Source organism: Mixophyes fleayi, chromosome 8 (assembly GCF_038048845.1).
Source record: "Mixophyes fleayi isolate aMixFle1 chromosome 8, aMixFle1.hap1, whole genome shotgun sequence".
Lineage (NCBI taxonomy): Eukaryota > Metazoa > Chordata > Amphibia > Anura > Limnodynastidae > Mixophyes > Mixophyes fleayi.
In genome coordinates, this window is record NC_134409.1 from 36,801,973 (window position 1) to 36,817,293 (window position 15,321).

Genomic DNA, 15,321 nt, shown 5'->3' on the forward strand with positions numbered 1-15,321 from the left:
AAATAATAAATCTAATTCATAGCCCAGTGCTACATTCCCATTTCGAGAAACAGGAGTCTAAGGTAAGAAGCAGCTGGCAATGGAGGGTGGGGAGTGCAATACTTGAGGAAGGGGGGGGGGGGGCGCCATCTAGGATAGTCTGATCATTAAGAGACTCTGCTCTGCCTGTTTTCTGTTGTAGTATATGTCAGCCAGGCATAACAAAGCCTCCCAACACCAGTCTCCCTCCTGTACCTCAGTCCATTCCGGTGCTACTTGTTGGACAAGAGAGCCGACAACAAGGAGGGGGGCCGACAGAGAGTTTTAGAGCTAATGACATATGCCATTTAGCATATTGGGTGCACTAAATTGCGGCCGCTCTTGTCAACATACTTGTGGGTGTAAAACTTTTACTATTTTAGCATACTCAAAACAAACCCCTATACCCCCTCATGTCCCACCTGGTGGATACAGCTCTAATGATGACTTCACTTGTCACAATTTATGTATGGTATAATGCATTTTTTATTGCATAGCATATGGATGTTAGAAGTATATTATTTATGTCAGTGTCTCTGTACCTGATAATGATCTTGTAATATAGGGTTTTGCAATGAATATCTCTTATTATTTTGAATAAACATTGCCAACCTCTGTTTATTCTTTACCATTGCATATTAACCTGCTCTTGCCTAACAAATTTGGATTTTGCTGCCTACTTGTCAAAGAACTGACCTTCTTGACACCCATATTGTCCTTTGTTGCCTTATTATAACCACTCCCCAAGGTAGCAGTATAAGACATGACAGCAGCTGAGTACCTGCAAGCATATCTGAAAGCTACAAAGTGCTTGCCATGGGCTCATTCATATTGAGGGCAGTATAGGAATTCATAAATGGTGCAGACACGCTCATTCAGCTTTTATATTGTTATATGTAATAAATGCATTGAAATGTGGAGGCTCAAAATGTTCCCAGATGTCTCAAGATCCTGCTGGAGGTGCGGCTCAAGGCCAGGCACTCCCCTGCATGTTTGGTGGGACTGCCCGGTGCTGACCCCCTTCTGGAAACAGGTCCACCAGATCTCAGCAGAAATCCTAGGGAGTCCGGTTCCGGATGGCCCTGAGTTTTGGTTATTAAATGTCTCTGACGTCTCAATGTCTCAATATAAAAATCATTAATCAGGCATTTGAGCAATGCAGCATTGGCTGTAATTCCAGTCCACTGGAGATCAACTGCCCTCCCCCCCAGTATTGTTGAATGGTTCCGAAGACTTGACCTTTACATGGCTATGGAAAATCTCTCAATTTCGAGCCCAAAGTGATTTACTGTTCACGCCCATGTGGCTCCAGAGGTTGGAATTCAAGGAAACGCCCACCTACAGGTCAGTCTTGACATGTACTTAATTTTGGCTCATTCTACAGGGCTATTCTGACTGGGTTCAGTAGGCAGGATAGCAATCCTCCCCAAACCCCCACCCACTTCACGATCAGGGAGCATCTAGCTGATTCTGGGAAGTTCTGAAGACCCCTCATGCCCCTTCCACTCTCCCTTTCCTCCCTTCTCTTCCTTCCCACTTTCTCTGGCTCTCCTATTCTTCTTTTTTCACTCATATAAGGAAAATTGTGAGGTTGATTGTTAAACATTTTTGTCACTGATTGTCTTAATGTACTGGTTACATTTGCTTGTTATGCCCTCAATGAAGAAAGACTACAAAAAAAATAATAATGTGGAGGCTCAGTGTAAAGGATGCTGCTGCTGCCTTAAGACATCCTGACCATTTTTATGTGCCAATAAGAACTGTAACATCGTATTGACTGCAGAAGTAACTAATTTCTGCACCATATTGCAGTCAGATAGAGGGGCAGAACACACCAAGTATGATGGCAACTATATGCACCTAACTGCGTATGAATCCGAATACAATATTTTATTTAGCAGGAGAAGATATTCAGGTCAAAGGTCGAAGATGCATTTATTTGATGCATTGCTTATTTCACAAGGGTTGGCAGAGTGTTTTAGGAATGCATAACAGGCTGATTTCTTCACCAATTTGTAAGAGGCTGTTTTTGGACTCCAGCCAATCAGATGTTAATTTGAATTGTCAGAATCACTGAATGCATAGACAACTTTAATACATCACATATGCAAATACAATGTTTATGACAAACGACCACAAGACCTGGGGTACCGTATTGTGGCGCTATATAAATAAATGGTGATGATGATGATGATGATATGACTATTTGTTCTGGATTGTTCAAAGTAAACTTCCCCCAGCAGTACAGATTGGGCGATGATAGGCATCAATGAGGATGAGAGCAAAAAGAAGCAGTATAAACAGTGTGAGCAGGAATTCATGTCCTGGAGGGTCAGAATTTCAGGGAATATTCATATACCCCGAGGCATGACATGTAAATGTAACCCTAAGCTTTCAGTGCTTATCTTGTGCACTATAGCACTATTTGAAAAAAGTGAAATGATTTTATGTATGGTGCAGTCACTAAAATTTTCAGGTGATCATATATTTGTGCGGGATCTTACGGACAGCCAGAGGGTGATGAGTGTCTGAAAGATCTCAGCAAGTTGATACAGCCCCCAGGGATGAAAATCACAATGATCAAATTGCTCAAGTGGCTGCTTGCACTGCAGTCAATGACAGATATTACCCCAGAGGGGAACACATTACACTGAAACTGATCACAACTGTTGGACTACACCCATTTGTATAGCCATCACTGTAAGATATGCTACCAATTGTCATACCTCCACATTGTAAATTCCAAGAAGGAAGATGTAGCATTAGTATAAACTGATATGCCTCTGTTTTGGTTTGACACCAACAGAGGTCATGTATGCCTAATTGTCTGCATACACAAATGTGTATGTCTACATTCTGTTCCCATAAAGTCACACTTATAAATGTGCCTGAGTGCTAAAAAGAAAAATCAGGATGACCCCCAATTACTGACACCTCCCAAGCACCCGTAATGATTAAATCATTTGCAGAGACAAAGAGGCTCCGCAGCCACCCATAAACTACTGAATGCCCTAATAAATGCGACCTTCCCACCCCTTCACTTTTATTTATATTTCTTGGCCCACAAAATGAATTAATCTTTTCATGGATCTTTGTGTTGTGTGATATTCTTGGGAGAAATTATTTATTTCATTTGAAGTTCACGAGAGAACTTCTAATTTCACATTTCACATTTACTTGTCCAATCCCTATTGCATAAACGTAGACAAAAATAGTGTTTTTTTTAAATCATTAAAAGTTTGTCTACTACTGGGAGATTTGGGATCAATTTGAGGCGCACTCATCATCATCATTTATTTATATAGCTCCACGGATTCCGCAGCGCTGTACAGAGAACTCACTCACATCAGTCCCTGCTCCATTGGAGCTTACAGTCTAAATTCTGTAATGTACACACACATACAGAGACAGACTAAGGTCAATTTTTTTTTTATAGCAGCCAATTAACCTCTTAGTATGTTTTTTTGGAGTGTGGGAGGAAACCGGAGCACCCGGAGGAAACCCACGCAGACACAGGGAGAACATACAAACTCCACACAGATAAGGTCATGGATGGGAATTGAACTCATGACCCCAGCACTGTGAGGCAGGAGTGCTAACCACTAAGCCACCGTGCTGCCCTGGTACCTGCGCACTCATGCTCATTTAGCTGTGCAGCACATTTTTCCTCCTTCATAAATAACCATTTTTACCTATATTCTCACAGATTGCTTTGTAGATCTGCCAAAAACACATCTGTACACAATGGCATAAGCCTACAAGTCATTTGGCCCAATCCTTCAGTAACTGTATCTGTCCAATTTAGCCAACCATGTGTGCGCCCAAAAATTCAGACACATCCTCTTGGTCGGCAATCAGGTTAACCATCCACACTCAGGGACTGGCTGAGCTGTGAGGCAGGGGGCTACTTTGGGCTGGGTCACTGGGCTATCTGTATTTTGTTTCTCCTTTAAAATGTTCCTAATAGGCTCCTGAGCTGTCTTGCCCCCTGGGCTAAAATGTGTCAGTCAGCCCTGTCCACACTTGCCTGTATTGGCACCCAAAATCTCCCAATAGTAGGCAATGAAATGATAGAAAAAAAATCCTTCTTTCCTTCACAGGAATGCACCCTTGCAAGCAGGGGATGAACAAGTCCCTGTCAATAAGACATTTGCCCCCAAAATATCCAGTTTTGTTGGCTATTTAATAGGTTATTTTAATCAGTGTGTGCATCATGTGACATGACTACTGGAACAGATTAATATCATACAGTCACTGAACTTCTCCGTCTTTACTGTAGGGACTGCATTAACCCATTATATCATTACATATTTGTAAAGTGCCACCCTCTTACATTTCACTGCACAAAATAATTAGTGCCTACATACACTGTATTATTATAACAACTGCATAAATATAGCATCTACTCAATGTAAACTCAATAGGAAAAGAACCCTGTTCCAAAGAACTTACAGTCAACACATATCTGTGTCAGTGAAAAGGTAACAAGTTTCCTGTGTTTCATAGTTTAAGATTGTGACCTTCTAGAACTCATTATGAAGACCGGTGCCCTTTAAATGATTCCCAAATAACATTTGGCTAAACCACAAGCATAAAAAAACATAACTGAGCAAATAAATAGACATTTAGACAAACAGAGCTGCCACGAGATGCTGCAGGTCAGCCCCACAAAGAAGGACAGCACTGTCTGAGTGTACCGTGGGGCAGAGCCGGGTCATGTCATGTAAATGAGCAGCACCCGGCAGGGTCCAGTCACCAGGCTCATCAGTCTGAGCAGGCAGTACAGGGGTGTGGCTGCCAATCTCTGAGCCCGCACTGAGCCGCTGCTAGACCTGCGCCTGTGTCTGAGTGTGAGCTGCCTCCAGGGTCCGCTGATCTGCGCTAGGAACTTGCTGAGATCACTGGGAGATACTTGGGGTCGGAGTGTGATTGTTCTGGATCTGTACTTTACACCATGCTGGCCGAGTAAAACCATCTAATCGTAGACACACAGGTAAGAGATATATTTAAATCTAGTACTGCAAGGCTTGCTGTCCTCACACTGTGTATCAGTCTGTATGTGTTGTATACATAAACCGTTTACTAAACTAAAATCTCAAGTTGCTGGGATTTGTTAGCATTTGGTTTGCCTGGAGGGGCAGTTTTAAGTCAATGACCTACGTATCAAATGTTAGTGACCCTCTGATCTCTAAAGCATGTACTTCTAAGGGATAGGTTTAATATGCATAATGCAGTATACAGTTGATATGTTTGTTAAACTTCTGCAGAACCTCTTGCGACTTAGAAAACGGACTGTTTGCCTGCTTATTAAAATCTAGGGCAATGACTTTATGAAGTAGAGCAGTGATAGAGCAGACTGAAATGTTCTATGTCTTAAAACAATCTTCTAAAATTGATGCGTTCATTTAAAATATATTTTCAGCAGCCTGAAGGGCTATTTAGACCAGGGTGTGACTGATGCAGGGTGCAACTACTATTAATCCCAAATTATTCTTATAGTTTAACCCAGTGTGTCCCAAATTCGAGGCACCCTTATGGTTCTCCATAATTTTTTAAAGGCACCCCTAAGCCAAAATAATTGCCATGTACTCCCCCCACCTTGCTTACCAGCGACCCTGGCCGCAGCACTCCTGTGAGATCACAGTGGTGTCCCAGGGAGCTGCAGAGCACTGTTTGGAAACCACTGGTTTAATGTGTTTTTAGGTCACCTGGGACAGGGCACTCTGGTTTGGTTAAACTCCAAAGGTTGCTATTTAATAATAAACGAAAACCTTTAGATTGTTCACACCTATCTGCTATTAATATGCTTACCAGCTGCTAACTAAAGCCTGAAAATTGCAATAAAAACGTGTTAAATGATTTCTTATGGTCTTGTTCACATCATTGCGATCTAAAATGTTAACACAGCTTTCAATGTTTTGATACATGGCACAACCAGATCGTATTGTATAAAGCACATCACAGGTAATAACACACAGACAAATGTTATAAACACATCACTAAAATACATGTAAAGTGTGCATTAGTTTTCATGTGTTTTGTCAGTGCCCTTAATCTGACTGCATGTAATGCAAACTCATCCCAGTGCTCAGAAATATTCTTGATAAGGAACTGGGTCATGTTTCTAGGTCTTGAAATGATGAAACTTTAGATTGTAAGATCCTTGGGGTATAATTCTTACCATCAGGTTTTTAACACTATTGTATTTATTGTAGCATGGGGTTTTTGTGTTGGAGCATAAAATGCTGCATGTTAATATGAGGCTTCAGGGAAACTGCAGAATAATTGACTAAATATTCAGATATAGCGATAAAAGAGAATTTAGAGACTTTCTTAGTCCTGTGTCATTTGCTACAAAGTGTGATTGTTGTCTTTTCACATGACAGCTGTGATGCACTCGTTATGTCATTGTTGTTGTCACTGTTTACAGCTGAAATAAAACACTAGTGATTTTCCATTTTATTATGACGTGCATCCTAAGATGAATCTAGTTTTGAGTCTTTATGTGTTTACCAAATACCACCTCTTGTTGATTAAATGTATAATGCAGAGATAGGCAACCTGTGGCTATGCTGCTGCTCCTGTGGAACTACAAGTCCCAGCTGCCTTGTCGGTCTTCTCTTTCTGATTCTTACTGTTCTTGTTAATCATATCTAAAGTGTAGATTGATGACCCCAAAGGCTTGCCAGTGGGCATAGGTGGGAACTTCTCACCCAGATATTTCAGCAGTATATGCTTGGGAGACGGACTGACATTAGACTAATAAACAGCACCTGTACCACTTTACCAAAAATCATAAGTTCCCACCTCTGCCAATGGGAATCACCAGTCATCTGATATCCGGTTCTGAATGAACTGAACAGATGAGATTTAGGTCTTTCAGAATGGACGTTTGGTTGGCATTGATCGTACTTTTGCAACATTGGGGCAGTTTGGTTAAAAACAATTAAATTGGCCAACCGGATCTGCACTTGTTGGCTATCTAGTTTTTAAATATATTTATGAAATGGATTTACTACTTCTTTTAGTAGCAGTTTGAGTGGTTTCCTGATTTAACAAGGCCTTCACAAGAGAGATGCAATCTGCAGAATAGGTCATAGAACGTTGAATATACCTCCATGTTCAGGGCATGTCTAGCATTGGGATGCCCCATCCTCCCTCCACTTCCCTACAATGACCATTGAATTGCCATAGGCAGTATGGATATACCACCCATCATCTGTTGGGAGGTATGTGTTAAAACCACCAACTTGTTATTTCAGCAAGCTGACATAATAACATCTGAAAGTCAATTTGTCAATAGTAACCTCATTTGGATGTACATTTACTAAACTGGTTTGGAAAAAGTGGAGATGTTGCCTATAGCAACCTATCAGCTTCTAGTTATTTATTTAGTACATTCTACAAAATGACAGCTAGAATATGATTGGTTGCTATAGGCAACATCTCCACTTTTTCAAACCCGCAGTTTAGTAAATATACCCCTTTGACATTCGAATATCAGTGCTTCGCCTGGCTGAAGTGTTATAATGTGATCTACTTGCAGATAGGGCCGCCTCTGTGGATATCTGATTTCTTTCACGGTCTCAGTGCAGGGACCCAAACAAATGGCTACTAAACAGTGTTAAGTACATTTTGTAAAGATTAAAAAAAATAAAGTTGAATTGTTCTTTAACAAGACAGAATGTGTATGGATGTTAATATTTCTGTGTCCCAGTTAAATGTCTTGAGCATCTGAATAGGGTAGAAATGGTGGCTCTGGTCTCTTCAACGTTTTAAGTCTGTGATGAGACCTTAACATGATGCAGTGTTCTGCCGCCCACCACACCACCCTCTTTGGTGCCCCTGTAGAACCGTCCACACAAACACTCAACAACAGTGCCTTCCAAAATGCATGAAGTTTAAATTCTTCATTCAAAATTGTATGACACTGCAGAGCTATAACCCTTATAACACTTCTCTATTTACGTTCATGTGTGCGATGCTTTAAATGCCAGAAGCAGAACATATCTCATATGTGCACTAGCTCTAAACATCAGAAACCTAAATTCATTGTTGTAAAAATTCCTGCGGATGCCCATGTGCACAGTTTATCCTTAAGTCTCTCTGCTTACACTAAGCCATCAATTGCAAGGTGATGTCTGGTTCTGTTACATTAAAAAAATTACTCTGCTGATCTCTGCATTACCATGTAATCGCTAGATGTTACTTGGGTCCTCCTTCCTGGGAGCTGCTCTATACAGCAATTTTTGGGGTCTTGAGTTCGATTCCCGACCATGACCTTATCTGTATGGAGTTTGTATGTTCTCCCCGTGTTTGCGTGGGTTTCCTCCGGGTGCTCCGGTTTCCTCCCACACATTTCAAAAACATACTGGTAGGTTAATTGGCTGCTATCAAATTGCCCCTAGTCTCACTCTGTGTGTGTGTATGTTCAGGAATTTAGACTGTAAGCTCCAATGGGGCAGGGACTGTTGTGAGTGAGTTCTCTATACAGCGCTGCGGAATTAGTGGTGCTTTATAACTAGCTGATGATAGTGATATAATAGTAAATATTTTTTCTGGTCCTATTACACTTGTTGTGAATAAAATATTCTTTTTGCTTAATTGCAGGTTACATACAGTTTTAGATAGTCTTTTGCTAAACTGTACCCCCTTCTTTTTACTTCCTGTTATTGTGCCCAAGGCAGAATGCAAAACCGCTATTGGTAGAACCGTCATTTTAACGTTATCTCATATGATCAATGAAAGCCAATGAGAAGCCTGTTTTGAAAACTGTGAAGTTTAAGCTCTAACGCTTCTGTGACAAAATCTCTGGTAATAATACAAAGCTGCTCGGAAGCACAGTGAGCATGCTCCTTCCTGTATTTGGGATGAAACACTATTATAAATACACCCCTGAAAATAATTATACCTGCCCAGAAGATGGCTAACAGAATAGACAAGACTCTCACCTTTCTCCGTGAAATAGTTTTGGGGGTTTATTGTCCTGCAAATGTTCAGTAAAAGTTAAAGTGTAAAACGGTTTAAACCTTTATTTTTTATTTAATTAGTGTCAACAAGTGACACTGTTGATAACGAGCTATTTGGAGGAGGGCTCTCACCACCCATGCAGTAAGTAACTCCTCTGCTATGTTGTTGCATTATCTCTTACACAATTCCACTAATGAGCATGTTGGCACCTTCTTCAACATACATATTTTAATCGGAATACAGAGGAAGGTCTGTTCACCCAGATCACTCAGTGTGGCTGCTTCCCCTTCATCAGCAGAGGGTTTTAGAGAGTGTGTGCGCTCAAATGCCCTTTTGTGCTGGAAATGCATTTGAAGTTCGTCCCCTCATTGCTCAGGCCATCTGGCTTATTGTTGGATTGCTGTTTCCCTGATAGGGTTCTTAGTGTTCTGCAGTTGGGAGACAGTTGGAGGAGGCAAACATTCCGATCAGCCTTCCTAGTAAGAAAAGTTTGAACAAGTAGGCTGCATCTGAGTGTCTGGCTAGCATTGTTCTGGTTTATTGTTCTTTTCCCATGAATGGGACACTGTGTCTTGAATTTGGTCGTACTATTTGCAAAAGAGCTCCCATCCAGCCTCTCTGGCGCAGTTTGAGACACATTTATGTACACTGAGCTGAAACATTCATTATAACATACAGATAGATTTTAGACATTTTTATATACCTGCTCTTACGATTTGTTGTTGAGTTGATGTGTTACATGAAAGCCTATGTCTAATATAAAGGTTCACGTGTTATTTTTGGGTGAGTTACACGAAGATGTCGGAACTTATTTCAGGTCTGCGATATCAGTCTGTCCCCACTTTTGAACTGTGCATGGGTACAGAAGATTTGCATTAAAAAGTCTTCTTATGTCCCTTTCACCTCAGAATGGCCTATTCTAGGAATATCACCAAAGAACTACCGGATGTAGTATGAGATTACTTTTACCATAATCGCTGCAGCGTGGATAACCGTCCCCAAAACATGGATTCATACTAGCCGGCCCTCCTTGACTCTTTAAAGAAAAAGTGTTCTATTTATTGATAGTGAAGAACCCCCTATATACCTTTTACACACCCTTTTTTTTTTTTTTTTTTTAAAAAAAACAAAAACGTATTGTGAGACATGATTGCAGCTGACAAGTTTCTTTATTTACAGTTCTCAGAGAGACTATTGTAATTATAAAACGTTATATAATTTTATAATTCAAATACTGTTCAGTCATTATACATAATGTGCCGGATTCATTAAGGGTAAAAATAAAGCTATCAAGTATTTGTGTGCTTCATGAAAAAACAGCCAGTATTTAACTTATGTGCAAAATAATAACTCATTTGCACCCCTTGCATTGTAACATGGTTTTGTCTAGGAGAAAACATACTCCTTTTTTTTTACTTACTTTCCTTAATCAATCAGGTCCAATATCTCAGTTGAATAATTCGGTATTTCTATGTGATATGTGCTGATCATCATCACCATTTATTTATATAGCGCCATTGATTCCGCAGCGCTGTACAGATAGCTCACATCAGTCCCTGCCCCATTGGAGCTTACAGTCTAAATTCCCTAACATACACACATACACACACACACACACACACACACAGACTAGGGTCAATTTTGATAGCAGCCAATTAACTTAATAGTATGTTTTTTGAGTGTGGGAGGAAACCGGAGCACCCGAAAGAAACCCACACAAACACAGGGAGAACATACAAACTCCAAACAGATAGAACCTTGATCGGTAATTGAACTCATGACCCCAGTGCTGTGAGGCAGAAGTGCTAACCACTTAGGCACCGTGAAATGCCATCGGTTAGCAGAAAGCCACTACGAGCTTTATGAATTTAGGGGTGAAAAAAACTCCCTTGGCTCAAATAAAGCTACTGAGAAGTCAGTTGCTATGCATTATACTAGTTGGGGTGATAGGAATATATCCAGTATGAAAATAGTCATGTTCACCTGAAGAACCTCTTTAAACTGTTCAACAACACTCAAAACTGTTTGGTCTTTACTCTGTACAAAGCACCAAAGCAAAGGTCACTGAACATCTATCCAAAGGTCAAACTCATTCTGTGTAAGGTTGGCAGTTTAACCTGCATGTGTTGGTAGGGGGATTGAATGAGTTTATCCTCTGACGTTACCCATTTAGAGGCAGGGATGGATGAAATAACTGATGGGAAATGAATGTGGAATGTCATTAACAGGTAAAGTGCTGGAAAGGCCACCTTTACAACACTGGTGTAATGTAGTTAACAAGAAAAGCTGCCAAAATCTGTTAGTACTAAACAGACAGTCTGATCTTCAAGGACACCGTATCTCTCAAACTTTCTCTTGTTCAGTTCTTGTGAGTGAGGTCAGGGAATGTTGTCACATCCTAAAGGAAAACAATTCTGAACACTTTGGGTTTTTTTTGTAAATTTGCGTGGTTAAAAAAAAAAAGTGAAGTGTTGGGTGGATTTTTAAGAGCTGCTCCCTACCTGTACTCCCTAATGCATACTTGCCAATTTTCCCGGAATGTCCGGGAGACTCCCGCATTTTGCGAGAGTCTCACGGACTTCCGGGAGAGTGTGGCAGTCTCCCGCATCTGGCAGAATTCTGTCCACTTCCTAGTGAAGTGGGCAGAATTAAGTCCAAAACGCAGCGATTCACCGGGAATCGCGGCGTTTGGCCCCGCCCCTACTGTCGAATGACGCGTTTGCATCACGAGGGTGGCGACAAAATGACGCGCATTTTGGAGCCCCGCCCCCATCACGCCCAGCTCCCCCGGCAGGCTCCGGGAAGCCAACTTCAGTAAGTTGTCAAGTATGCCCCAATGTGCTAATAAGGTAGCCGTCACACAGGCGTAGCATTCATAGCACTTAGTTACTTCTGTCCATGCCTTACCTACTAGGTTTGTAAAGTATAACACTGTCTTATGCTGATACAAAGAATATGTGCACAGAAAAGTAGGAGGGGCTAAGAGTGGTGTCACATGGGCGCTTTGAATTCTAACGCTTTAAGAGCTATAAAAGTTCCAACGCTGATTGTGCTCAATCGTTTCCGTGGTGACGGATTGAAGAGGAGGAAGAAGGTTCTTCTCCTATCACATGGGAGCAATGAAGCTCAATAAAATGCTGCAGTTTTCTGTGCTTAATCGCTCCCATGTGACATGGGAAGAAGATCCCCGTCTCCACTACGCTCTCTCCATCCTGTCACCATGGAAGTGATGGAGCAGTATGAACACAACTGGTTTTCTAGCTGTAAAATATTAGCGTTCAAGCACACACACACACATTACTTTTAGCTACTGCTATTTAGGGGAGTAGACTTCCAGGTATTATTGTTTATTTATATAGCACTAATCATATTACACAGTGCTATACAGAGAATATGCAGTCATTAATATCTGTCCCTGCCCCGTTGGAGCTTTCATTCTGAATTCCCTACCATACACACATATGTTTGGGTCCATTTTTTTTGTCAGAGGTCAATTAGCCTACAAGTATGTGTTTTTGGTCTGTGGGAGGAACATACAAACTCCACACAGATAGGGTTGGAATCGAACCCATGGCCCCAGCACTGTGAGGCAGCAGTGCTAACCACTGCCACCATGCTGGCAGCCTACATAAAGCCTGATAAATGGCTAAGACTCCTGGAAATTTGACAAGAAGAGCATTTTTGTAAGCGATCTTACATACTCGTAGTGCGCAAAAAAATGGTATATGGTCAGGAGAGTATGCTTCTGCGATTTATAGATATTCTGTGTTTAAGCAAAAACCGGTGTTGTGCTTTAAAAACCAGGTAGGTATGGTATTGAAGTAAAGGGCTATAATGTAGAGACCTATAAACTACACACTATGTACTGTGCCGGATGTGGTTATACCAATGATTTTCTTGCCTGTACAGCACTGTTCAAAATCTGGTTACATTTTTCCTCTTGCCCAATACAGAAGACTAGGTGATATTACCAGATGTCCTTTATTAGATTTGTTCAATTTGCCGTGGTGTTAAAATCTCATTTGCTGACTGTCACATGTTGTGTATATTCAATAAGTTAGTTTCTCAGCTGGAACATTGATTCGGTCATAAAATGTAATCTGCCTCAACCCTTGAAGCAGGCACATCTGGAGGATGGAAGCTTTAAGGAAGAATTGAAAAATTAGTTTTGTGTCTCAAAAGATAACAAGTGTTTAGTAAACCCAAATATTCTAGGATTGTAGTATTACCTAAACTGACAATAACCAAGTCCATAAAAAAAAAAGCTACAAGGAAATATATATTACATCATAGGATGCATTCATCATGATCAGTTATTTATATAGCGCCACTAATTCCCCAGCGCTGTACAGAGAACTCATTCACATCAGTCCCTGCCCCATTGGAGCTTACAGTCTAAATTCCCTAACATACACATTCAAATGTTTGACACCATACAACAGAATAAATAGTAGTATGTACTCCTGTTATGGTACATTTTGATACAGGGCATAACTATGTTGTCTCATGTATCATTTCAGAGTAGTGCAAATTGCACAGGGCAGTGTATGTTATAGCAGAGTAGTGTACAAGGGCTGAGAAGATTTGATTACTATGCTAAGAGATGTTATTTGTAAGAACTAAGACTCATGCGTTGCATTTTGGAAGAATAAATGAATTTTACTTTTTCGACACTTACTGTTTTCTGAGTGCTTCAACATAATTTGTTTCTGCAAGCACTTTAGATCTCGCCTTGTGTGTTTTATATTTTGCGCTGAGTGAGCAAAATATAATCTGATGTGATTATTCTGAATGAATAATTGGGTCAGCTGATGTCTCCCCTTCCTGCATACTTGTGAGGTCACTGGTTGACCTGGAAGTCGTAGGTGCCCCTTGAACTTTGCAATCCAGGCTTTTGGCATGACACCTAATCAATCAGATCTATGAAGGCCATATGCAGCTGTAGCCAAATTGTTCACAGATTGGATAAGTTGATGATCAAGCCATATGACCTGGTTGGATAGTGTGTTGGCACTGTCAGACATTGTAGTCTATGGGGGGAATTCAATTCCCCCTGAAGTACCGCCGCGTTAACCGTATTATCGTTATTACGGTAATAACCCGGCTTTCAGCTCGCAGCGAGAAAAAAGCTGGCGCAATACCGTAATAATAACGGTAATAGTGCGCAGGCCACGTTACTTTAAACAGTAGCACGGCCAATGGAATACTCCCCTATATATTCCTCTTCCCAAATAATTTTATGCTCACACTATACCCAAACTTATTCCTTATACATGTCAGGACTGCGCATGTGTTTCATCCAATGGCATAGTGAGGGGTTAGAGCACATTTGGAAAAATGTAACTCTTAATAGGGTAATGGGGTATTTGGCTTTTTCCAATAAACTAACATCAGCAATTTATAAGTGTTTATCTTAACCTTAGCTGCCTGCAGTGTTTCCTTGCACCGCTTATTACAGCACAGGCACAAAGTAAGCGCCAAGTTCATGTCGCACATACAGCGCATCAGCATTTGATTGACAGGCATTTGGTGCTCACGCTGTCACTTACAAGCAGATAGAGACAATAAGTGACAAGTCACCCTACCAGAGCCGTTGACCAATGTTGTGATTACATGGCATGTGCTGAGCTCTCATTTCTTTGTTTCATCTCACTTCACAAGCAGTAATTGTAACCAATATCGGCTTTTCCTGCCTTTGAGGAGATGGGAAGATCTGAAAGGTTTTAGCTTTTAGGTGTAACTAAACAAACAACATAGAGCGGAGTTTAGTCTGCAGGATGCAGTGATCTGATATGCTGATTGTCAAGGAAGGAAAAGGAATTTGCAAAGCTTCTGCAAATCAGCTTGATACGTAGGTCTTTTAAGATAAAGCAGGGAGGCCTTTAAGCATATTTGCAGGGCTTTATACCAGCTTGTTTTCATTGTAGGTCTACTCACCTCTACATCTATTATTTTATACTCTGGGCTTCCCCTGATACAGTTTGACATCTCAACACCAGCTCCTCTACCATTTATTCTTCTATTATGTACAACACGAAGACAAATGAGCTGCAAAGGTTACCTTTAAACTGTGGTATGTGTGTGTGTATATATATATATATATATTTTTCTTTTTTTTTTCTTTTTACTGAAGGGGATTTATTTCTAAGAATGGCTAACTATTGAAATAAATTATAATAGTTTTTTTTTTTTTTTTTCAAATATGATTCAACACAAACCTTTGGGTACTTTTTTTTCTCTCCAATACCCTATCATAATACATGACAATGGAACTGCAAGTCAAATAGTGATTAGAGTTGCCTCATTCTTAGTTCAGAATGATCCATTATATAC

The 15,321-nt window shown here is 40.6% G+C and overlaps 1 protein-coding gene across 1 annotated transcript in view; it reads left to right on the forward strand.

The window, feature by feature from the left end:
- Nucleotides 1-4,773: 4,773 nt before the first annotated feature.
- The window catches only part of BCAR3 (BCAR3 adaptor protein, NSP family member), an 89,470-nt gene continuing 78,922 nt past the window's right edge, over nucleotides 4,774-15,321 (forward strand). The window contains exon 1 of the mRNA XM_075182353.1: nucleotides 4,774-5,011. The gene's annotated coding sequence lies outside the window, so the exon portion shown is untranslated. The remainder of the gene's footprint in view (nucleotides 5,012-15,321) is intronic.